The 27,852-nt window shown below is 32.8% G+C and overlaps 1 protein-coding gene and 1 long non-coding RNA gene across 10 annotated transcripts in view; both read right to left on the bottom strand.

Moving 5' to 3' along the window:
* Nucleotides 1–27,852, bottom strand: part of LOC149485424 (uncharacterized) — a 112,911-nt gene that overhangs the window by 74,525 nt on the left and 10,534 nt on the right. The gene's annotated exons all lie outside the window — the stretch shown is intronic.
* LOC149485426 (uncharacterized) lies at nucleotides 21,493–22,472 on the bottom strand. Its single transcript, XR_016316144.1, has 3 exons — nucleotides 22,023–22,472; nucleotides 21,835–21,896; nucleotides 21,493–21,760 (listed from the first exon to the last, which is right to left on the bottom strand). It is a non-coding gene; the product is annotated as an uncharacterized LOC149485426 (long non-coding RNA).

Raw genomic sequence — 27,852 nt, 5'->3', positions numbered from 1 at the left:
TGAAGATTTAATCGAAATCGATATCTTATTTCTATTAAAGACTGATAAGTATCCTACCACAATTGAAAAGATTTTTAAAACTAAACATAAGTAAATATTCCCTAACTACTATAATATATTGTATGAACCTACCCAGAAAGATCTAATCTATTACTACTAAATAAAATTATCAAGTAAATCACGTTTCCAACTTATCGACTTAAAGAATGGACCATGAGAACTATTCTCATTATTTCAGAATTCTTATATCGCTAAGCTGTAACTTAACGTTGCAATTGTAAGGAAGTATTTCAACACAATAATATGGGATTTGTGCAACGTTCTGTCACTTGCAGAAACATGGTCATTAGTATGATCAAACGTGAGCAAATATTTGCATAATTTAGCCCATATTAGTCTGTCAAGATATCTTTACGAGATGAATCATTTCATAGTAAATGCTTTTAAAAAAGACAGAGAATCTTGGAGTTCAAAAGTCTTTTCAAAATGACGGAAATAGGAGTATGACAACGTATTATGTAACTCGATTTAATAGTTTTACCCCTGGCATTGTCGGTCAACAAGGTAATATCAAGTAAAGGACATTTAACTTAAGATCACCGTATAGTACTCTTTAACACTGCATTGTAGCTCTTATATCTACTTGAAATACACCGTGAATATTAACTTTACTTATTACAGATTTTCAATTGAATTGTAACGGTTTACTTCGTAATAGCATTTCATACAAAGTATACAAAAGTATTTTTTGCAATAGGCTTATAGCTTTTTGTGCGTAAGATTCAATAAAAATGGCAAGGCAAAGTAAAGAGAATGTATCTTCTTACGACAGGGCGGACAGACTCTATCCTTTTTTTTTTTTTTTTTTTTTACGTTGGGAAATGCCTTTACGCATCCCCCTCGGCAGTTTTACTGTCCAAGGGGGTATGTGGGACTCGCTGCGAAGCCATACCCACTAAAACCCAACGGTGGCCGTCTATCACCTTGAGCGACGGGGGTTAACAGCCAGGCTGGCTGGACAGACTCTATCCTAAGAGATGACAATCAGGCCCGTTACAGCTCATTACAAACTATCACAACAATTAATCATTCATCTATTGCATTTTTAAAGAGGCCATAAAGCCGCCAAGTTTAAAGGAAGTTGCATAATACAGAAGTGTTCAGATACGGCTAAACAATAGCCCTCTCGGCTCCTGCTTGACATATTTGGCACCTCACGTAGAAACTTCTGACGTCTTTGAAGTTGGAGTGTGATTTAATGGAAACGTTATAAAATATCGCTTGACCAAGCTGGGTTTAGACATGTTTAATATATAATGCTGTAAGTTAGAAGGAGGGTTTGTAAGTTAGTAATGAAATATCCAATGTTTAACTTGCTTAAGGAACACTGCTGCAAATGCAATTGGTAGAGTAATACATAGATTTCTAGGAATTGGAAAGGAATTCACTCGTATGAAAAATAAATAAATAATCTATGGTAGTCGATAAAAGTACCTACCTAATGTTTTATGATATCGTGCTACCTACACACATAGATACTTTATTATATGCGAATTATATCATGATTTCCTGTTACGTCTATTGAAAAATGCCCAAGTCTATGAAGCATGCTCCGTGTCCCAGCCTCAATCATGCAAACTTTTGGCTATACATACGATTATAAACATGGCAGAAACGGATCCCATGGAAGAATTTAGTTGTTAAGCGGATACTTGGTTGTAATTTATTGCAAATAACATTCAAATTCACAACAATGGTGCTGAGCGTGCGAAAGTACAAGCAAGTGAACGGTCAGGGAATATAAACATTGTTAAATTTAAGTGGAATCTGAGCATTGTCTTGTGAGTTCTGTTATCAATGGGAACCGTATTAATGTGTAAAAGGTACCTATTTTTACACCTTTTTTTTTTGTAGTTCTGACGGTCGGCTTATTCGTTTGTTTGTTTGTTTATTCATTAGTTCGCTTTGACTATCACTGGGCAACTTCAAATGAGAATGTAAAGATAGACAATAATATTGTGTATATTCGTGAACTTACATTTATTTGATTTTATATTTGATTTCGTTATTCAAATTATTTAAAATTCGTAGTATAATTAATATTAATTTAGCAAAAAGCTTTTTGCTTCCTTGCTTTACACAGATACCTAAGCACCAAAATACCTATAAAAATAAGCATTGAATAATCTTGAATGTATTTCTTTCATAAACTATATAGAACGCACAAATACCAACTAAAAAGCCTATATCTATAACAAAAAGCATCACGATATCAGTTTTTCCCACATTTATAAGCCATTCAACTTTTTGCCTCCATTACAAGCGATCTTCACTTGGCAAGTAATTATATTATCTGTGACTTGGCATTTGATTCACATAGGCCATGTCAGTCAATTCAATGTTAATGACTTGATCTCACAATGCTGTTAAATAAACCAGACGTTTTGTAATACACAGCAATGGATGTTCGACTGTTTCGAAATAGAATATTCACTTCTATAAGTTCTATTTGCCTATGAGGTCAAAGCTCGAAGGTTCCTTTGGTCAATAGTGTCACAATTATTTGAAGGGTATATTGCTTTTAGTATTCAAGTTATTTTTAGTAACAAAAACAGTTCTTCGTTCATTGTCATTATTTAAGGAAATACCTATAAGTGCCAGTATGGTGCCAGTGCACGTTGTAATTTTAACGATAATTTGTGGTAGGTACCTGTATGCATATGTGGTAATGTACTTTACGAAGCATTTGAACGTGGTTTGAATGACTGATAGATTAATAACATTAATTAAGTCCTATTTGACATGTTCAATTGCTTAAACTAGCGCTTTTTATATGATATTCCAATTAGGGAGGCATTAGATAAACAAATCACGATAGATTATTAGGTATTGAGTAATTGTAACATAATACGAAATTCATGTATTTTTCATAACTGTTACCTATAAACTACCAAAGGCCTAATAATTAACCGTTTATCGATAAGAATTAAACGTTATGAAAATTTCCTTAGAACGCATTTTCCAAGAGGAAAGTTACCGAACTCAGATATTTTTTTTTCAAAATAAGCTTATTGACTCGTTTTCCTACCAAGATATAAATGAACAAACTTCGTTAAATCGATGCAACTGTTTGTATCTTATTTATTTATTTCCCGTATATTAAAAGCAACGTGTTCTTATATCACTTCATTTTAATCACTCCCCGCGGCTACAGACAACAAGTCACGCAACGGTAACAGATTTAGTTCAAAACATTTCATAAATTATAGAAGCACTCCTACAAAACCTATTTGGTATTCCATAACCGTGGGTTGAGAATAAATTTTACATTTTGAGCGGGAAGTTTGACGGTCACTGAACTTAGAAATGAGCTTTACAAATCGTAGTACAAATACAAATAACGACATCACATTCGTAATTTTTCGAGAAATGTGTTAAACAACTGTTGAATATAAGAAATAACAGTTGAATCAACAGTTATTCAATAGAATTTGAAGGTAGGTAAGCAAATAACTCATTACTCAAATCGCGTTAGAACTTAGATGTGATGTGAGTTTTTTAAAAAGCTTTTTAATGACGTAACTTCATGCAATAAAGTTCAATTTAATTTGATCTTACTGATTTAATAAAATGGCTTATTTTTAGTTCTACCTATATCATTTTTAATTGTCTACGCGTATATTAGTGCGTCTTTCTTAAATTTTTAATTTAAAAATTGGCAGGTTTATTGGCTTTCTAATAACCAAAAATATTTGTATATTTCTTTTGGTTTATGATTTTGTTTACAAAATATATGCTAATTTACCATAATTATCATTCTATTAATAGAATACTATCTTCGCATTTTATTTTGGAAAACATAATACATATTTAACATACTTAATTCTCTCTTAATATATATAAATCTCGTGTCACAATGTTTGTCCTCAATGGACTCCTAAGCCACTTAACCGATTATAATAAAATTCGCACACCATGTGCAGTTCGATCCAACTTGAGAGATAGGATAGTTTAAACATGTAGGTACCACGGGCGAAGCCGGGGCGGACCACTAGTACGTCTATAAGTTAAAGTACAATGAACCTTTCTATCACGAACAGATAAGAAAGAAATACTATCAATCGTGCCCCACATAGATATTTTCCAAAGAGAAACAAGACATGATTATACACATCAAAGCATGTACTATTGTGTAATGCATTACATAATTTCGATCAACTTCCTATCTAATCTGTATTACAATAACAATGGAGTAAAAGTGTACAATTTATTTTGAATTTATTCAATAGATACACTATTGTACGTGGCCGTACAAAGCGTTGATTTGATTGTTAACTGTTAGGTTTGACGGTCATTAGAATCCTATAAAAATTATAAGTTAGAAATAGCTTACACAAAATTGGTTGGTAAATAGATAAGGAGGTACATCCATACTAATATTATAAATGCGAAAGTTACTCTGTCTGTCTGTCTGTTACTCAATCACGCCTTAACGACTGAACCAATTTGCATGAAATTTGGTAAAGAGATATTTTGATACCCGAGAAAGGACATAGGTTAGGTTTTATCCCGGAAATCCCACGGGAACGAGAACTATGCGGGTTTTTCTTTGACTGCGCGGGCGATGCCTCGAGTGGAAAGCTAGTAATGCCATAATATACTAGTGAAAGCTTTTTGTATAGTATTTGTTATTGATAAGTGTTATCGTTATCACATTACACGTATCGCAAAATATATCGCTATAGCAGAAAAGTTCAATCACATCCAGACACACCCCTTTTTATTTATAGTGCTCTGAGTATTGAGTAACTTAATTTAAATACGAGAAAAAATGTCAACGCATAGCTGAATATTTTGGGGAAGCAAAACATTATACATTTATACCTCGGAGAGGGCATATAATTAAGACTCTCTATATTACATCGGGGTGACATAGCCTATATCCATACTAATATTATAAATGCGAAAGTAACTCTGTCTGTCTGTTACTCAATCACGCCTTAACTACTGAACCAATTTGCATGAAGTTTGGTATAGAGATATTTTGATACTCGAGAAAGGACATAGGATAGGTTTTATCCCGGAAATCCTACGGGAACGGGTTTTTCCTTGAAAACGCAGGCGAAGCCGCGGGCGGAAAGCTAGTGTTTTATAATTCTTATTGTATCTAGATCTAGACACAATAAATTTAAAACCTACTTATCCATTCTGCAGCATTGTTGGCATTCCTAAGGGAAACGATAGCGTTACTAAAACAACTGAGTTAGACGCTACTGTAGTCGATCAATAATGGAAGAAATTTCGAGCTTTAGCTTCAGTCTAGACTATAAAACAGGCACTATATAGAGCACATGACAGTGTTATGCTAGTCTCTTTATGTGCACTTGTATTGTAAGTTGTAAAACTCCTGAATAAATTACTGAAATAGATACATGCTTGTTAAAAACGTCAAATACACATCTTTAGCACATGGTAATAACTGCTCGTTATTTATCTACAATAATATTATAAAGAGGAAAACTTTGTTTGTTTGTTTGATTGTAATGAATAGGCTCATAAACTACTGGACCGATTTTAAAAATTATTTCACCATTCGAAAACTACATTATCCACGAGTAATATAGGCTAGGTTTTATCCAGGAAATCCCATGATAACGGGAACGGGAGGAACGGGAACTATGTGGGTTTTTCTTTGAAAACGCGGGCGAAGCCGCAGGCGGAAAGCTAGTATTTACTTAATAAATAGAAATCATTCATTCATTCGTCCAATTATGGCTTGAAAAATTAGAAAGAGATAGTTTTAAATACGTAATCCTAGACCTAGACCATCAAGTAGTTACATTAGTTAACAAATAAATAACATCTGAGGCAAATGCATTGTTTTAACTTTTTATGTTGGTAGGCAGTTTTAGTGTAATTAAGATTGTTCAAATTCTAACAACTTTATAAGTTTAACAAAGTATTATTAGTCTGGTGAGCGTTAACCCTAACAATGTTTTATTGAAAGCCCTTTGTAACGTCACGCTAAAACAGTCAATAAACGACGAAAGTGCCAATTTACGTGTAAAATAAGTACTACGTACATATAAAAAATTTATACCTACTCATTGGAAAACAATTTTTGACGTATTTAAGATCGTCCATTGGACATTATTCGCCCATTGGACTTCTGCCGTTCATTATACAAGATGAAAAATTTCTAATTTAGGTAAGTAAAATATAAGTTATTTTATTTCGTAGTTTTGTTTAACAGGAATAACAACTCAAATTCAAATTTAATAGAAATCCTAGACATTTTAAGAAATAAACGCCATTATTATAGTCAAAAAAGACCAACGATGTACCAGGCTACCAGAACGACCAAGAAGCAACTAAACGTTTTGTTCTCTCCAAATTAATTCGTTTAATTGGCATTGAATCGCACAATTACGTATTTGCATCTACAGACAGTATCAATTAAAATTATTCGCGAGTTAAGGCTTCCGGTGCTTTAGCTACCAAATGTACACGGTTATGTAAGTACAAGTCAGCTATTATAATGAATGAAGTAGTAAAACTGATCTGATCGAAGATATCTTAGATACACAGATAAAGACGTAGAAATGTCTTCCAAAAAGTCACCTTTACTCTTACACCCATAGCAGCCATTTAAAACAAAATTTATAGCGAACTTCATTCGTAACTATTCCCATACCATAACGGTACATGGCGGATGTAAGACTTGATATCATCCAAGGGCCAGACCACATGCCGTCCTAACAAGCTCAATTGAATTGCTCCTAGACGTGTGATAACATGCTTGATAGTTGTGAAACAGAAATGAACTCTTGCTTAATAGAAATAACGATAAAATTACATAAATAAGTATTAAAGTGTAATTTGCGGCGCCCTGTACAGTTATCCGTACTGCCAATAAATTGTTTTATTAGTATGAGATCGTTTATTATTGAATTATAGGTAATTTCCAACAGACCAGCAATGGTCGGTACGAGTTACTATCTACTTATTGGTCAATTATCAAATTAATATCAAACTAGACACTTTCCTTTGGGCTAAATATATTTACATAACTGTGAAAAAATTATAAATGACTATTTCTTTAACCAGTTTGGCAGTTTCCCTGATAATTATCAATAATAGGCCTATGATATTTCTCACTATTTCCATATATTCATAACTGTAGTTTATAAGATTTGCATCACAATATAATCAGAAAAGCTTACATTTTGTGATGTTAATTATCCACGCATTTCACACGTCAACGCTAAAATTACTCAGTTAGCCATTGAAAGGGTAATTTCTTTGATAAGTTGCACCTAGCTGTTCAAAACCTGTCAAGAGCAAGGTCTTTTAGTACTAGGGCTACCACCTCATGAGTAATGATAGTTGGATCTGTTTTTAATGTGTAGATAATTGGGACATAAATTGTTCAGGATTTGGTTATATTATTGACTCTATCTATAGTCTATACTAATAGGTATTATGAAGAGGAAAGGTTTGTAATTATGTATGGATGTATGTATGGTTTTCACGCATAAACCTCTCAACCGATTTTGATGAAATTTGGCACAGACAATCTTTAGACCCTGAGAAAGAACATAGGCTACCTTTTATTGCGAAATATGTACCACGGGCGAAGCCGGGGCGGACCGCTAGTCGTCTATATTTTATGGTCTAAATCGCGCTTATGTAAAACTCAGGTATATCGTAGATACATTATGTTTCTGATTTATTTATTTTAATGAATGACGTAATATGTTACAGAATCAATGCCATCTCGTCATACTGATTACCGATGCAAATTGAATGCATGAATAATCATAGGATCCTTCCTCACTTCCTACTATAGATACTATTGCAACGCATAAGAAAAATAAGTTGTCTGAATAACTATATTTCATTAAAAAACATCCAAATCCTAGACATATTCACACATGTTGAATTTTCGAATAAACCACCACATTATTTAACAATGAAAAAGAACTTAACCATGGATATACCTTAAAATGACAACCATGCATGCCCTATAACGGCATGTAATCGGCTAGCTGTAATAAATTGATGCTGTTTATACCATCAGCAAGTAATTTCATCTTGATGATGCTAAAGCACCAGATATGCCTTCTACTATAAATAAATTGAACAGAGTTTTGATCAAACTGTTAATAAAAATCTCTCAAATTCTGTCCAAAGTTTATGGTTTGCAGTCTTTTATAGTTCATTAAAGTTTAGACAACATTCACTTATGTAGATAAATATATAATTTTCCTCGAATTAAAGTTTCGTTAAAAATTATTCAATTAAATTTTTATTATGATCATTATTTAGAATCTTGCATTATTACAGCTAAAGTCAAAGGTTCTACAAGTCAAAACTATGTATTATAATGTGAAAGAGTAAGGCCAAGCGCGCACCACGATTTTAATTTTTGCGACACGATTTCAAAATCGCGCTGTAGAAAATCGCAGAGAGTACGGTGCGCGCACAGCGATAATTTAATAGTGATCATTACTCACTTTCATCATGGATTTCGTACAAGTTGCTTGTCTTTATTTACTACTTCGGAGGATAAGAAGAAAAAAAAAGAAAATTCGTCAATATTGGACTCATCCTTTTACAGCAGATAGAATTGTCCAAGGTTTCTTTTATCAGAAATACAATGAACTTCCATGTATGGATATCCATATTCATTGTATTTCTGATATGGATGTATCCCAAAAAATTCTTTGGCTATTATAGAATGAAAATTCCGCCAAAAGGCTGCCCTTTGTGCTTTTTTATTATTTTTTATTATTGTAAGATTTATGCATATTTTGTTTCTTGCAGAATAAAGTGTTAAATAAATAAATAAATTAATTCAAACTTTTGACAGATTACTGAGTTTATGTTTATGTTTACCAAACAGTACCTATACCACTACGATGTTTACTGTTGGACAGACGAAACACAAGTGAAGTGCCGGTCGGGCCCGAGTGTGCGATTTTATTATCGCAGTGCGCGCGGTACCATACAATTTCATATTCTGCATTTTATTTTCGCGACAATCGCGTCGCGAGCAGTCGCAGCAAAATGTGACAAATCACAATTTTAAAATCGCTGCGATTATTTAATCGCATGTGCGCGCATTGTCATAGTAACTCATACGTTGTATTTCTGCGATAAAATAATCACGCTGCATAAAGTCGTGGTGCGCGCTAGCTCTAAGATTTTTTTATGTTTAGAAAGTGAATTTTTAAATTAATTTAAAATAAGTGACCCACACCTCTTATTTTATTATCATTAAAATGATTTTATATTTTATTTTGCATTTAATTTTTCCTCTATTTTTAACCAAAATGTAGGTAAAATTGCGTAAACGTATTCTCCACAGAAGAAAAAAGTTCTAAATACATCCAGAAAAAGGTCTATTTTCGAATGGTAAGCTATTACAAATCCATTTTATATTGGTGTATCACACAGCGCAATTTATTCCCAGTGCAAGAAATGTCGAGTGTAATCTTAAAACGTTTGTCAACGTTAGTGTGAAATTCGTAATAACAATAATGCGAAATTTATTGGACACAGCGCCTCACCATAAGCCTATATTATTTGTGACATCAATGGGGCCATGTTGTCTTAAAGCAGTATTCATTCCAACGTGGAAAATTTTCTTTGCCTATAGCCTATAGGTCGTCTAGCGCAATTACTTTTCCTGGAAATAATACTGTTCTAAGACATCAACACAACATTATATAAAAGGCAACTTATTAATATATATAAAATATAATTATATAAAAGGCAACTTATATAAAAGGTAAAAGGCAATTCGTAAGTTTAAAAGGTGGCATAAAGGTTAATACGAGAGATCTCTTTCCAATAAAAGGAGTTTAATCCCAGGCCAAGAAAGTTTCCTTTGAGCTGAATAGTGTAACAAGAATATATGCTTTTCGTATATTTCCCTGTAGGAGAATATTCTTAGATTCGTGTGAAGTTTTCGAGCAACTTTTAGAACCAGTCAAGACAAGATATTGTAAGAATTACAGGTTTTTGGAAATGAAAACCTGGTGAAGAATTTGGTTTCAAATATTAGACAATCTTCCATTTTATCAAATATTCTTCAATAGTCCAACATAAATGTAAAATATTTTTAATATTCAACGAAGGCTTAGGTACTTAGTTGCTAAAGTAGGATCACCTATATTGTCCGCAGTTTAAAGAGTTTAATTCATTAATTAATCAACAAACTCCATAGCAGTATAAAAATTAAAGTTTATTCCATGTATGTTTTAACTGTAACATTTCCACCTACAAGAATACTTAACCGTACTTTTAAGATATTCAGCAACAGAGATGGCATGACCATATTTTAAGATCAATAACCGACAGCATAACCTATTGACCGTCAAATTGTCCATCACAAAATGGACCCCGTTATGCTCGTGACAAGCGGAACCGGATTCCGATGTATCATATACACGCGATGCACTGACCTATTTAATACTTCTGAACTACTTTGCTGGTAATGTGTTTAGCCTTAGTAAGTAGACCACTGTTCAGAATGTGTAGGAATGCCTTCATTCACAGGTGCAACTCTGTATAAAACCTGGGGCCGGCTTTTTCAATGAAGTGTTCCACAATCATTGCAATTTTTTCTTATTGTGAAATTTTGAAATTGTGTAATACTTTATTGGACGGACAAGTTTTAACCAAATATTAAATCGGCCCTTGAACATAATCAGATGGTAGTGTAGATCTAGATTTCAGAAAATCAATTATTATCACATTGACCAAAACGTAAGGTGAAGCTTCTTCATTATTTTTAAGGTACCAACTACCAACTTACAGTTTTGTACCACTTCCTAAGTTTTTATGCATCATATCGCGTTGGTATTAAATCAGTCAACGTAACCAATTAACCATGACCCAATTCTTACTGAAGAATGTTCAACCACCCCACATGATGTAAAATCATCAACATTCCATATAAGTTAACTAAAATGTTATAAAAACCAAACGTCCCCTAAGTTTTCAAGTTTTAATATGTTAGTCACGAACACGTTTTTTTAATGTTCAAGCTTGTTCACTTATACCTACGTAATACGTATATTATAAAGAGGATTTTTTGTTTGCCTCTATATACAAAAAAAATGCTCGATGCTATTTTTTATCCCAGGTCCATTATACATAATTTTACATTCTAATTATCGATAAATACTTGTTAAGTTTCATTAGGTCTATATTCCTAAATCGTTTTTCAAGGAAAATCAAGAAAGTTATCTACTGTCCTTCCAAATTGAAGTGGGCTCTTCCAACATATAATTGGAAACCGTTTGTTTTCTTTTTAATTCGTATATCTCCTTCAATCTGTTCTTTTCAAGAACAAATTCAAATGGAATTATGAAATTCATTATCTTACACTTAAGTTAAAACAAATAATTGCAAAGTTACCTTTTAGGATGAACGCAAAAAGTATTTCAATGCTATTTAATGCATACACATTAATATGTAAATAACGCTTCTCAAGGTTTTGTAAAGACGTTTTCATATTGATAGTTCATCCATTACATCAAACAATGGCAAAGCGTGTGAAATGGCATAATGATGTTCTGAACATGCTTTCACTATTGATTTATGATTTTTATTTATTATTGTGTTCTGAAGAATGAACATTATTAAGGCTTATATTGTTCTTTTTTGGTTAATCATAATCGGTCTTCTTCTTTTAATAATTTAAGAATATTGCTCTTTTCGGTTATTGAACTTCAATAAAAATAAATAATCGAACTCTATAAATATAAGGCCCACTACCCTAAGAAATCGACCACGTTATGAATTTATTTTATATGAATATGAATTTATTAATATACATAATTGCTGCTTCGTAAATTGTAAACAATACCTATAACGAAGTTTAAACAATTTAATTATTATTAAAAATAAAAATAAAACATTTAAATCAACCTTCAAATCCACGCAAGCGTATCCAGGGTTGAAAATAATAGTTTTTCTTCGGAATTTTGTCTGAAGTAAGTTCTTATCGACGTCGGAAACCTTGATAAAGCGTAAAAAGTACTTTGCTCATAATACTACTTTGCTTAGTCAAAGCAAATTTCTAGTTAATTAGATTTTCAAACATGGCACATTTTCAAATTTGGCTCGTAGCCAATGCTTAGTCAGAGTAATAATGATTGCATACGAACTAGGAATAAATAACATGCAACGTAGAGTCTGCTTGAAGTACAAGGATGAACTTATCGACCAATTTAATCCCTATAAAGACGACTTAAGTGGCTGATAAACACGAAATGCTAAGCCTTGATCAATACTTTAGTCTGCAATGCCAATGTCTTGAAGACATCATGCAAAACCGTTTTCAAGAACACATTGTTGCTTTTCAATGTACTTAATTTATACATTACAATAATTATGACGCAACTAACATAAATTGCACAATACGTAGCATTATTAAATACTTTTTTGTTTAATTTGCAAACAATAAAATGGCCTGCGTATTTACGTAAAAGCGACAATGGTGGCTAGTTGCATAACGTTCCACATAGATAAGGAAAGGCATACCATATCGCGATCTTCGCCGTCGTCGTAGAAACTGTAGTCATCCATTCTGGGTACTGGGCAGGTCCTTCAAGCCGGGTCTGGCCCGCTCCACTCGCACCGCCGGACCACCGGCATCAGAACTGATCGGGTTGCCCCTATGACTCACTGAATGCAATACCTCTCTAACTGTTGCAAATTACAAGCGAATACTTGAAAATAAATACACAGACGTTCCTTGTTTTTGTACACTTGTGTAATATTTTGTCAAGGGCGATTCGCACTAGGTTTCACAGATGTTTTTAGCGAACTGCGTAGATGGGATACTCGCGTCAGAAGGGTGGCGCGCGCAGGTGGTGAACATCGATCGTGGCTCTATTGCGCATGACGTAGTTTCCCTGTTTAACCTAGGGTGCAGTGGTGAATGACAGTTTTATTGATAAAAGTTTAAAATTCTATTTACATCGCACCTGTGTTCTTAGGTAATGAATCTTGCGCCATAAATATGGGAGCAACTCTATGGAACTACTATATTAGGAAGTCGATTTTCCTCACCCATGCTTAGAACTGGAACTATCTGCATCTGTTTATATTGTTGCGTACAGCATTAGAGAGTAAGATAGGGTCATTTAGATAGCTTTAATGATATTATTACACCTTCAGTTCTTAAAGTGGCATAAGTCAAAGTTGAGGCTATATTATTTATAGCCCACATTTATGCAATGCGGTTAAATAACTCATTATATAAGCATTAAAATATAAAAATAACCGGAATCTACTTTGTTGATCGTCCAGAATATTGTTACTCTAACCGAATATAGTGAGTTACACGAAGACTGTCATAATCGGAATTTATCTAACATTTAAAATGGGTTTGTTCTCCATTTCTCTCTTGACATAATTTCTTAGAAGTCAATTGTTGCAGGAAAATAGACGTTTGCAAGTTATTAGTAGGAAATGAATGTTTGCTCTCACGCTTTTTCTGCAGACGCTGAGTGCCACTTAGATGCCATTCCATGGTCGATTGAATTGTAAATATGGATGCCATTTTCAGTAACGTTAAAATACTATTTACTTTATTATATTACGCAATTGCGGTTTTATCGGATTGAGTCCGTTAATTAGGATTAGAGATAGGAAAACATTTTACACGTTTGTTATAGAGTTGTAAAAAAATCTGTTTTTACAACTCTAAGAGAGAAATAACGAATTTTATATAACCTGCTTGATATATGGTTATATTTCGGTAAACACGAAGGTGATTAATAGATCTAGTCTAGACTCTAGACATGTTTCGAGGAATTAATTACTTAATTGTCAGATACCACGACTGTCCTCCGCAAACAAGATTAATATATTACACAAAGACAGTAAACCATGTAGGTATATAATAGTATAGCCATTCTTTATTATTTCAATAACTTCTTCGAAATGTACTTAAATACAAGACATTGAAAAGACAAAATTTTAACATCATTCTTCAGTCTTGAGTATAAAGCTAGTACACAACAAGGGACCTTGTCAACTTTCATGCTATTGACATTCGTATACAATATGAAAAGCTCGCACCTAAAGCCTTTGTTCATGAACCTGTACAAATAAACTGTTTGTGACTGTGACCTCGTGTGTACTAACGTTAGTTCAACATGAATAACACATTAGACGTAAAAACTAAAAGACAGGACAATGTGACTAAAACGGTGAAGGCGTTGTGGAATTAATTAGGTATTTTTTTTTGACAGCAGCGTGCAAGACAAAAAGAAGCAGATAAATCCTTGAAATTTAAGCAGGGAATTAAATTATTGTTACTTTGATTCTTTACAAGGGCTGCTAAACGTTTAAATGGGATTTAGCAAATCATCACACTGAATAAAAAAAATCATCCACTAATAATAGCTTTTACCATGCCCCTGGAAAATAGATTGTAAGAAAAAAAAATGCTCTATACATATTTAATTTCGAGCTTTACACATTCATACACATGCTTTACACATATAATAATAATTATTATTGACCAACATCGGTTTAATTAAGGATCAATCATATTATGGCACATTTTTCAAAACGTAGATGTAGATGCAACATGTGTTTATTAATTATTATCACTTAGAAAACTTTTCTATCATCAATAAAGTTATAGACTGGGGTAGAAGCCTTTAAAAATAATGAAAAGATAAAAAAAATCGCAGTCGGATGAAACCCATTAGAAAAGGAGGGGAATATGATGAAAATAAAAGGAAAAATAAATTACGGTCAATCCGAGATCGGGAAGTGGGAGGGGGGAGCTTTTAAGAGAAAAAAATGGTTTCTCTCGATTTCCGACAAAACTACAAGTCCTACAGAAAAAAGTTCAATAGCAAAGTTGTAGGTAATTAAAAGTTCTACAACTTTTGTATTTACAATTTTTTCACATAACCTCAAAATATAGGTGAAAAATTAAAAAAACCAAGTTTTTGGTCTTTTATTTTTATCTACTTCAAAATTTATTGTTTTTCTACGAAATTTGGTGGAAACTTACTTTATTATGTCCCAAATACACTGTAATTTATTTGATTGAAAATATTTATTTTTTCGCCTTATTTTGAATGAATACCAAAAAAACAACCTAATTTTCAATCGAAAAGTCACCCGTCAAAATATCAGCTTTTTTCAAAAACTGGGGTCGCCTTTTATTCATTGAAATCTCTACTTTCATATGGTGTAAAAAAAAATAAACACCACTATAGTAAATGTTCTCAGGAAATGCATACAAACAGTGTGATAATGAGCTTTTACTAAATCAGGCACACTTCTCGAACTCTATATCTTCTCTTGTATCGGCTTTTCGGTAATATTTCAAAAGAAAAATAATTATCTGTTCTAAGTTTAATATTTTACAGCATATTCAAAAGCAAAATGATGACGATAAAAACATTTCAGGTAGTTCGAGAAGTGTGCCTGATTTAGTAAAAGCTAATTTTCACACTGTTTGTATGCATTTCCTGAGAACATTTACTATGGTGGTGTTTATTTTTTTTTACACCATATGAAAGTAGAGATTTCAATGAATGAAAGGTACCCCAAGTTTTTGAAAAAAACTGATATTTTGACGGGTGACTTTTCAATTGAAAATTAGGTTGTTTTTTTGGTATTAATTCAAAATAAGGCGAAAAAATAAATATTTTCAATCAATTAAATTACAGTGTATTTAGGACATAATAAAGTAAGTTTTCACCAAATTTCGTAGAAAAAAAATAAATTTTGAAGTAGATAAAAATAAAAAACCAAAAACCTGGTTTTTTGAATTTTTCACCTAAATTTTGAGATTATGTGAAAAAATTTTGAAAGCAAAAGTTGTAGATCCTTTTATTACCTACAACTTTGCCATTGAACTTTTTTCCGTAGGACTTGTAGTTTTGTCGGAAATCGAGAGAGACCATTTTTTTCTCTTAAAAGCTCCCCCTCCCGCTTCCCGAACTCGGATTGACCGTAATTTATTTTTCCTTACATTTTTATCATATTCCCCTCCTTTTCTAATGGGTTTCATCCGACTGCGATTTTTTTTTGTTTCAAAAATTATCTACTCTAGTCTATTACGCCTATTTCTATTACAACAAAAGTTTGGTAAAACGCAGATCTATTGTTTCAATGTCGGTGTCACACCATGCGCCGGCGCAGACAAACACGAATTTGATCTATGTCAAGGCGCACAGGATACGTTCACTGAACAGGTACCTACCAAACATTGCAAATCTCATCTCACAATCATAGATACAATCCCTTTGATGTAAATATTTCTTAGGATTTTTTCAGGACAGTTTATTGTTGTATCTTGAAACAATTTGAGCCAGTTCAAGGAAATTGGGAATAGGTAGGAAATTACTCGTTTATTCCTAACGTTTTTTCTATGCACCAAAAATAAAATATCCAGGTTATAGGTATATGTTGAAAAATATGCTTTCTTCTCTAATTAGACCCGACAAACAAGTTTATGTACCTACGGGTTCATATCATTGTAATTTTATGTTTCAAGCTTATATTCACGAAATAAGAACCGAAAGCTCAAAATTATTAAAAGAAATTACGACATCAGAAATTCCATGTATAACAGAAACATCCACTAAAACTATTAAAATATTCATTCTATTATGAGGTGTTTTATTATAAACATTCAAGTCTAAAAACAAATGTTAAAATAAAATCACAACACAACACGTAATAAAACCAAAGATCGTCTGAAGCATCAGCAATCCGCTGCGCATTGCACCTAGTCGAACGATTGATTAAAACCATTTGATTACAAACACTATAAAACTGGTGTATAAAAAGAGCATTAAAATCTCATTCCCCTGCAGCGGCGGTCATTCCCCGTTGCAGAGCCACATTCCTGTGGACCGCATTATGCACACGTCAATCACGCATCTACAGGCTACTGTGTAACTCTTGGATACAGCCATCCATCATGGTTATCGCATCGATGATCGTAAGTTGGAATCATTCTTGAGATGTAATGTTTGGTAGTTTTATTTATTCGATTTTAATGTAAATATTCTAAGATACGGTAGGTTAGTATTATTTTATGTTTAATTTTGTTTACTGGAAGTAGAAGTACTGAATCTTAATACGAATGAATTATAATATGAGGAAAATCCTTAGAAATATATTAGACTACAAGCCCGCATAGGACAAAAATATGGGTCAAATGAACCACCAGGGAACATATCTAGAACGATAGCAGAGCAAAAAATAATAAGATTCATCACTATGCCGTCACTTGTAAGCTGTCCAACTGAGTGCAGATGAGAATTGAAAAGTACAGGTAGACTCGGTAAATTTTGGTCATATATTTTTGTACGGCATTCTTAACCATCGATAGATCCATTAAAAAAAAAAAAAAAACCGCTCAGTGCCGTACAAAAATGGTGGTCCACCAAGTCGGAATTTTTATTTAATTTCCGAGAGTTACCGGGGGTAAATTTGGTCATTTGACCATGTACGGCATCTGTGTCATACTATTGCTATACTGCTTTTAATCCATTATTCCGCAACGCCGTACAAAAATCATGGGGACAAGGGGAAAAAATCGAGAGTTGTAATCCCCTCTCTTTCCCCACTCCAGGGGGTCATTTGACACAACACGAAATAAATTTATTTTTAAAGTATTTTATGCATAGATAATATTTTTTCATGTGCCGTACATTTTCGTTGGTTCAAAGGGGAAAAATCTGAAAAAGAAAAAAATCCATATAACGAAATGTTTGCTTTATATTTTTATAATAAAATACAAATATACATTAATATTAAGAAGCTTGAGGTGGTTAATTATCACCTTGGAAAGTCGGAGTCAGGTGGAATGGACTCCGTTAAATTAATGAACTAATAAAAAAGCTATGAACGAAAAGATGTGAATTATATGCAATCAGTCCATGAATACAGGTAAAGTCACAAGCAAATGCTAGTAATATATACATATTCAAAATGTACAAGTAAAGCGCTTTCAAATGATACCAAACACTGCATATTTATCTTAACTTTATTTTTTTACTCTGTATGTTTTGTCCGCTAGAGGGCGCCACATTAGATTTTGTGAAACCCCATATTAGCTAGCTGGTCGCTGGTTATCCAGTGAACAATTCAGACGCGACGAATGATATGTCATTTGTCGAATTCTGATAAGTAGTTTAGAAGTTACGAGGGAATAGATGAACATACATACATGACCTGTAAACAACCATAACCCTCCTTTTGCTTTGCCGTAGTTAGGTAAAAATATGTTAATGCCGTACTGTATCAAATGGCCATAAAGCACCCTTAAAATTGTAGCTTTCGTCGCTTTCATCAGCCTAAAAGATGTGGTCTGCACAAAAATGTACGGCATCGTTTTTTCCTAATTTATCTATGTTAATACTATTTAAAACAACGGATAAAGTGTAGAAAACTATTATATTTCATTAATCTACGATGTTTAAACTTTAACAAAATTTCTGGTTTTGCATTTCTCTATAACTTTTTTTAGAACGGTTTCTTTTGAACGGCAATACTATACAACAATTGAATTTTACAATATCATGTTAAAAAAAAAGTTCCCGTACAGGGTCAAATGACCTTACAGCTCTTTATATCAAGAATTTGATGAAATTAAGATGATTATTGGTATACATTTAAAAGAACAATTATTTTTTGACGGCATTGCTTTTAATAGTACTTTTGAGTGCTAGATAATGTTTTGGAACCGAAGCCGTACTTAGTCAAATGACCCCCTGGAGTGGGGAAAGAGAGGGGATTGCAACTCTCGATTTTTTCCCCTTGTCCCTATGATTTTTGTACGGCGTTGCGGAATAATGGATTAAAAGCAGTATAGCAATAGTATGACACAGATGCCGTACATGGTCAAATGACCAAATTTACCCCCGGTAACTCTCGGAAATTAAATAAAAATTCCGACTTGGTGGACCACCATTTTTGTACGGCACTGAGCGGTTTCTTATTATTTTTAATGGATCTATCGATGGTTAAGAATGCCGTACAAAAATATATGACCAAAATTTACCGAGTCTACCTGTACTTTTCAATTATCATCTGCACTCAGTTGGACAGCTTACAAGTGACGGCATAGTGATGAATCTTATTATTTTTTGCTCTGCTATCGTTCTAGATATGTCCCCTGGTGGTTCATTTGACCCATATTTTTGTCCTATGCGGGCTTGTAGTCTATATTTTTTGTTTGATAAATTAAATTAATTAAAAATTATTCTTTTAAGTAACAAAATGGTTCTTTGCTTAGTATGTACTATCCTATTAAGTACAATTATAATACTGTGTACATATAAACGTGACGAAATTTCGAATTCCCGATGGCCGATATTAAAAAAAGAGTAAACACTTTTGACGTTTGCGCAATACCGTGGCAAAAGTGATTCATTTCTCACGCTTTGATTTGATTTTCGATTCGTAGGCAATTATTTGAGAGAACGTGGTGATATTACGAGATTTTTTATTTGTGCGAAATATAATTTTGTGTACTTTTACCATGTATATAAAATTCATTCATTTGTATCAAAGAAATTGACGTAGAAAAATGAAGATATAGATGTTTTATGACGTAGAAAAATGAAATTTAAAATACATAATAATATGTGAAACATCTTATATATATAAAATTCTCGTGTCACAATGTTAGTCTGCATACTCCTCCGAAACGGGTGGACCGATTCTCATGAAATTTTCTGTGCATATCGGGTAAGTCTGAGAATCGGCCAACATCTATTTTTCATATGTACCACGGGCGAAGCCGGGGCGGACCGCTAGTTTTATCATAAAATGTCACGCTTCTAAAGTCAAAGCTAAAGTAAGAAAGCTTTTCATACCTTATTTCTTTTAATTCTCAATCAAACAGAAAAATAAACATAAAATAATAAAAAACAATGAATTGAAATGTTTGATCTGAGTGTTGAGCATGTCGTATATTTTTTATTTTATAACCAATAAAACGCTTGAAGCATCAGACATAAAATCATCCACATGTTACACATACTCATTAAGCAAACAACCACAGAAATCAGTAAAAAATATAAGAATTACAAATTAATTCACACTCGCAACTATTTCGCTCTTCCCATCTTTTCCGCTAGCTAGAGTTACCATCTTCAACATTCTAATGCAAATTCTAACGGACAATGATCACAAATATATACCATAAGCAGAGGACTTAAGGACTACAATAGTTTATTTAAGATAAATACAAATGTACTTACTACAAATTAACAAAACCACAGCCACATTCCTCCTCAGTGTAATAGTGAAGCCACATCCAAATAGCACCTTGCTTTAAATTTAAATTGACAGTAAACAAACGCTAGAGAACAAAATAATTTACCAAAGCTCTCGCTATTTACAGTACACCTCGATTATTAACTCTTTATACTATGGTTATTGCGTAGCATAATCGAATATTAAGACGATACACAAAAAAAAATCCACTGCTTGGCGGGCGGAGTCTAATAGCTCGCTATCGCGAACGCGGGTGTGCGCGAAGTCATTCTTGCAAACTCGCCGCGCTGCCGCTGGCCGACTCGGGACAAACATGTATGGAGTCGTCACAGTTATAATATTGTTATATATGTTATTCAATTGTTGATTTATTGGTTTTATTTTCTTGCTTATAAACAAATAATCTTCTTTCCAACAACTACTTAGACATTATTAATAATTATTATTATTTCGTAATGTTTACTTTATTACAAAATAATACAGGTTATAAATAATCTTTAAAATAACAAAAAATATTGTTACTCTGAAAAAATGAAATGGCAAATGTAATACAGTAAAACTGATGCGAAACTTTGGATGTTAATTTGTATATTTTTTTGTTAGTTGTTACTTAATCACGTCAAGACTACATTACCAATTTTGATAAAATATAGCTAATTGCCTGGATTTACACATAGGATACTTTTTATCCGAACTGAACACTTCTGTGGGATAAAACAGGATTCACGATATAACCTAATTCCACGCGGGCAAAGCCGCGGTCGGAATGATATTTTTTTAAATAAAAAAATTGTTAAAAAAAAAAACAAAAAATATATTGACGCATGTATTTATTTTTTTCACTCTATTATAATTGTAATTATTCATTACAAATAATCAAAATAAAATAGCCAGAACAAAGTTAGGCCCTGGTAGGGTAGGTAGGCAGGTACAGCAATGTGAGACGAACACTGGCTTATTTATACCAATAATAATGTATTATAAACATTAAATTAAGTTTACAACAAAAATACATAATATTAGCTAATGTGAAAACGAATTAACTAATCATCCCACAACAATGAAATGTGCACACAAATATTCATCCAAATCGGTTCATGTGATTAGGAGGAGTGACTGCAGCGCCATCTTCCGGGCCCAATTGTGTTTCCAGATCACCCAGGAACTCAGTTTAATATACTTACACAAAATTTTTCGAAATTAAAACTCACATTACTATGTAAATATGAATATAAACCTGTTTTAGTACAAAGCAATTTCCCGCACAGGTGTAGTAAGTATAAATGAAATAAATATCAACATCAAATTCTTTATACAACATACTTATCTACCACCTACTAAGAAATGTAATTCTTGAAATTTTTTCGTATTTTTTTTAAATATAATACTACTCCAATGAGCTCCTGTTCCATATTACGTCCACCATACTTCCACTAAGTTCACCATGATTTTTTATTTCTTTGCACTTTGTTGCTTTTTGCTAAAAATGGAATCATGCGATAAAACCAGTAGAACGTTGATAACATACATTTTTGACTGAATAAAGGTACTTACGAAGGAGTGGGTTCACATTGTGAACAATCAGTGGGTTTATTTTCCTTCTGGATTCCGGATTTCTGAAAACATTATCTATGCTATAAATGAAAAAATCTTACACATTCGTTATGTACTTAAAACAGGGGTACATATCAAACATCGTCTATAATACAATTATCATCAAATTTAAAATAAAACCAACTTACTTCATTAATTTGTTCCAATTGTAAGCATTCTTTTTCCTCCAACCTTTATGTTTCTTCTTCTTATTTTCTTTATTGTCCCCATTTGTCTCATTTTGTCTTATCGTGTTGTCACCCTTTTTTACGATTGCGCGAGCGACACAAGTTCCCCGTGTGACGGCCGTAGCGGGAATGACTCGTGCAGCGATCGGGGTAGGAAGGTACAGGGCGGCTCTCGCTATATTGGCTGGTCGCGCGCTAATTTCAAGTATTTCTTGTTTATTTCAAAACCATCGCATATTTCAAAATTCTAAATCGGTAGACGTATAGGTTGTATATTTTATAGTTAATATCCAAAAAGTCGTAACTTTACGTTTGTTATTTTGAAGATGCCAGAGATTATAAAAAAATAACAATGAGAACTTTGTATTTTTTTTCTATCGAGAAAATATCATGGAATCATGTTTCTAAAACGGTAGACGTATTGTGGTACTATTGAACTTTCTTGTCAAGGATTTTCATCACGACAACTTTAATAATATAAAAATTACGAAGGTTTAAAAAGGGCCGTAAATGTTAGAAAAATTAATTCATCACCTTAAAGTCCATTGGTTCATTTAAATGCAATTTCCTCGCCAGATCGTAAATGCTTCAAACAATACACGCAATGTATAACTTCCTGCCTTATAAATTACAAAGTTCGAAGCCTCTCCGAGCTTCTGACGTAACTTCGTATTACCAATTACGTATCGTATAATTAATTACATTCATGCGTGCTTGCGTAATTGCATTCATTAAATGAATTAAAGTGTGAAGTTTAATTCAAACTTTAACAATCAGCTGATGGCTATCGGTTATCTACTATGTTATAATAGTGATGGAATTGGTACGTGGTCACTTTTTTGTTGTTTACACAGGCCTTCTGCAGTTAATCTTATTGGCGCGTATAATATATTTTTTAAATTTAATCAGACCTAATTCAACGATAGAATTCCTGAATAGACTAGTGGTAGATTTTCTTCCAATCACACATTCTAATAGTCTCCAAATTACAAAGACATGGCTAAATGACCTATCTTCATTCTTCTACTCAATGAATAGTTAACTTTACAAATAAGCATAGTACCTATTCTGGGATAGATTTGCCGCTTAATTTCGGCTAAAAGAGCATCAAAAACTTTAGCTATATTTTGTGAAGATTTAAAGCATGATATACATCAATATCTCGTGATCGAGATAAAGTACAGTGAAAGGACTTGGAAAGTTCGATACGCCCTTCGGTGATAGTGAGATCTTGTTTTACAAGTTTTTTATCATTTAGTAAAAATATTATATCATCGTTAATACTTTTCATTCTGAGATTACTTCCTTAATTATGCAGGTGATGTCTCTTCTGCCTACACCTTTCCTTATTGCAAGTTTGTAATTACACTTACTATAATACCATTTTAATAGTTTCGTTTTAATGCTTCCTATTCTAAAATCTTGTTCATCCAAGAATCCGCGTAACGTATCCGCGTGAATACCCCCGAAATTAACAAATTACCTATAGAACCAATAAAATAAGTACCTACCTTAATAGGTATAAATTCATAATTTTCACTTAATATGTACTATCAAATATATATAAGGTACTATAATAGCACTCATAGAAGGAACCCAATTTTTGTTATCAGTTATGCTACTGTATGCAACCGCTCCGAAGTAATTTTTACATCGGCTTGTAAAATATATCTCACAATTTTCATATTATCACTAAGAAAGTTAACAAAATCCAAGTCCACGATAATAAGCGGGTAGATAAATTATATTGATTGCAGTAATTATAGATGCATCTCATAATAGGTACCCACGGTATGTAGGCAAGCCGGTGTAATATTATGCACAGCTTTCTCTCAACCTGGGATGGTCATAGACATAGACTCCTGTAGGTTAAGATGGGGCATTTATCTTTAGTAAATTTGAATCTTGTTTTGAAGAATTGATGGATTCATCTTCTTATATATAAAAATGAATCGCAAAATGTGTTGGTAAGCGCATAACTCGAGAACGGCTGAACCGATTTCGATAATTCTTTTTTTATTATATTCCTTGAAGTACGAGGATGGTTCTTATGTAGAGAAAACGTAAACATGTACCACGGGCGAAGCCGGGGCGGACCGCTAGTTAAGTTATAAATATGGTTGTGTCGATGCCAGATGCTAGATGAGTATGTAAAACTGCTACGTTACAGATTATGATTATTTTAGATAAGATATAGTTTTACCATTTTAGTATAGGCAGGTCAGGAAATGAAACAAAGTATTATATCCAGGACCGCATACAACACTAGGTAAATGAAACTTAGAAATTGTTTATAAGTTACAATAAAAATTCCTTAAAACAAATTGCGAGCATATTATGTTAGACACAGAAGTAGGTATGTAGTAAAATACCTCTACTTTTTAATTAAATTCTTGTTTAAGTAGATAATTAGAATACAACTTGTACAATTCCAAGTATGCATTCTTAATATCAAAATCATACGTGAATATTTCCTTCAAATTATAATTATTTACACACAGTGTGCTGCGAATTGCGAAACGTGATAACAAAGAGGAAGTAAAGAATTTTTCCGACATCTGTGCGATATATATTTCAGAACAATGGGACAATACACATTCCTTATTATAGTGAAAGTTTCTAAGATGTAGTGATTTCTCGTAAACAGAGGCGAATAATGAATGAAATGTGTTCATAGACTCACAGTGACGTAGGTACTTATGGTTTTCGCAAATTATATGAATTTATGTTTGAAATAATTGATTCAATGTACCTAATATAAAACAAAAAATAAATTAAGCAATTCTACGACGGAAAAACTGTAAATGGTTGCATGTCTGTAAGGATGTGGTGAGCAGTATCCCGGTCCAACGTTACTTTGTGATGGTAAAATACCCTCAAAACCACATTAATTTAAAAGAGTTCAATGACCTATCGTTCCTATAACTTGAATCCTAAATAAGAAGCGAGTTCATTCTTGAATTCTTACCATTTTAAAAGCCTTATTTAAAGGCAAAAGCCAACCAAGCAGCATCACAATTAGACGAGCGAGACCAATCAGAAAGTTCTCCTTCCCACCGGAAAGTATCATTTGTTCCAATAAAACATTACAAGTTAAGGACGTTAAAAGCAACGCACAGACAGTTAGACAAATTGTCGGGGACGCAGTCACGAGGCAGCTTCGTGATTGGTGATACCATGAGTTCCGATTTGTGTGGACGTTAGGGATAACACTAGTATTAATTCTATTAACTATTAGAGACGAATGATATCTTGTTGTTTGAGATAGACACGATTACGACTGTAGTTCCTGCGATATTATTGGGTCATATTGAAGAAAAGAACCTAGACTCAACATCCGCCTTATGTAAGAGATTAAAGGTAAGTACATACAGAAATCACCTGTAAATATAAGTGGTTGAAAGAACCGATTTATTTCACTTAATTAGAATAGAAACTTAAAAAATTGATGATCATAATATGTCATTCAGACGTATTCTTATAGATATATGCTCATAAAAGGTTAAAGTGTAACTTACAATGTTATGTTCTAATAATAATGGAGATCTTAATTTATAATTTCAGAAATCTCTATTGTTTTGTATCCATTTTGCTAAATTTTTCAAAAGTACATATTCTATTGGCTTGGCAACAACTTTATCTAACAAAACAGATAAAATATCTGTATTATATATTTATATAATTAAGCTATTATTTGAAAGCATGGTTACACTACCCGTGGAGATATCGTGCGAACATAATAAAGTACAATACAACTGATATAGCTCCGCCGAATAGCGCCTTTTAACAATCGTTACTTTGTGCAAATAGTTCTTAAGTACTAAAAATGAAATCATTTTTTGTTAAGAAATATAGATCTGCTCTACTTTCGTGATAAGCGAAATGACTATCTAAAATTCTAAACGAATATTGTGAATGCGAAATTTCTATGCCTTTTTGTTTGATTCCGTTCCATAGTGAACGGATTGCTATGGATTTTCATATATATAAATGGAAATTTGTATCGGCGTTATCAGACTGCATTGTGAAATAATATTGTAATACTGTGGTATTGTTGTAGTTATATTAAGCATAAAACTATGTACTATACAAATCAACGATACTGAATGAAACTATGACAAAAATAATCTAACAGACATCAATTAATCAACTCAATAAAATTGATTATCAAATATACAACTAAACACAATTCTGAAGAGGACAGCGGAGGAAGGATGGATATTGGATAGGCGCAAAAAGCAACCAATAGATTGTCGTAACCAATATAACATTAATTTCCAACTGCTTACTTAAACAAATTTAATGAGAAACGTGTGGAAATAACACAATTTATTATACCCCTAATAGAGACGATAACAAACAATCCTTCGTGAGATTAACCTTTACTACTCCCAACAGTATTTTATTACGTGAAAGTCACGTTCCGTAACTAGATCTGTGGTTAACTATTTGCTTTTTACATACACCAGATCGCATATCAACAAAGGTAAATTAATCTGCCACAAAAAGGGAAAGTTTCGCATGGCTCACACTTTATATCGCTGATGAAATGTAAACAGGGTTCAATTACATGTGAATTACGGAGATACTGTCTCAATGAGATTGTGGTTGAATACATTTCTGTTACGTTGAAAGTCATCTCTAAATATCGATCAAATGTTCTCAATATGTTTGTAATGGTTTGTAAAGTGAGCTTTGCAAAAGTGAGGATACGAATTACGATCCTTCAATAATATCAGCAACTGAGCAGTATGCAGTATATTAGATTTTGCTCCGCTGTCTCAAGAGTAGTCTATACTAATATTATAAAGAGGAAAGGTTTGTATGTATGTATGTATGGTTTTCACGCATAAACTACTGGACCGATTTTGATGAAATTTGGCACAGATAATCTTTAGACCCTGAGAAAGAACATAGGCTACCTTTTATTGCGAAATATGTACCACGGGCGAAGCCGGGGCGGACCGCTAGTAGGGAATAAAGAGCTTCTAAATACGATAAGCATAAATAGAATCTTTATAATATTGTCAAATTCTGACCAAAGATGAACTTCAATATACTTCTCTATCTCATCACTATGAGGTGTCTGGTGCAACTTAGTTAAAGAAAGTAAGTACCTACCTATTACAGAACTTAAATTATGTCTAGACACCCTAATCTAGAAAACTAAAACTCATAAAGTCCTAAAATTGTATAATAAAGGTGTTTTATTTTGTTTTTGATTTACCAAGAGTGTGGGAAGTAATAGTTATTACGTTCTTAGAAAGTTATAATGATTTATTTAAATCATTCGTCATATTGGATTTTGATGGGAAATATTGATTATCTTGGTGAAAGTTTCTGAGCATCTGAGCATTTATTGCATAATTTATGAAATATTTATGTATTATTTATTAATTATTATATTATAATGTAATATATATACCGATATAGATTCATAAGACGAGATAAATTCATATTGGTACCAGCATTTGCTTACTACCGACTACGCCTTATATTAAAATGTTCTATTATAAATAGCCAAAGATATGTAACAACTTATTATAAAAAACAAACGATGCCAATTTTTTTCCTCTCAGTACCTTTCCATTTATTTTCTTTGTATTTTCTGTCCTTCAACATACAGCCACAAGCAAAACGCGATAAAAGCCTACTCGGTCTATTATTTTTAACTCAAACGCAGGAAACTGGTCAACCACTTACATGGTAAGGTAATACCTTGCATTATTACTGGCCCGAGGGTTATAACAGGTATTGGGAGTGGTTCTTGTATACCCTTTGCGACTCCTTT

This window comes from Colias philodice, chromosome 10 (assembly GCF_061535455.1).
Source record: "Colias philodice isolate Cphi_HAF_F1 chromosome 10, ilColPhil1 Martin Lab GWU primary, whole genome shotgun sequence".
In the NCBI taxonomy this organism is placed as follows: domain Eukaryota; kingdom Metazoa; phylum Arthropoda; class Insecta; order Lepidoptera; family Pieridae; genus Colias; species Colias philodice.
This window is presented reverse-complemented; position numbering and strand designations above follow the sequence as displayed.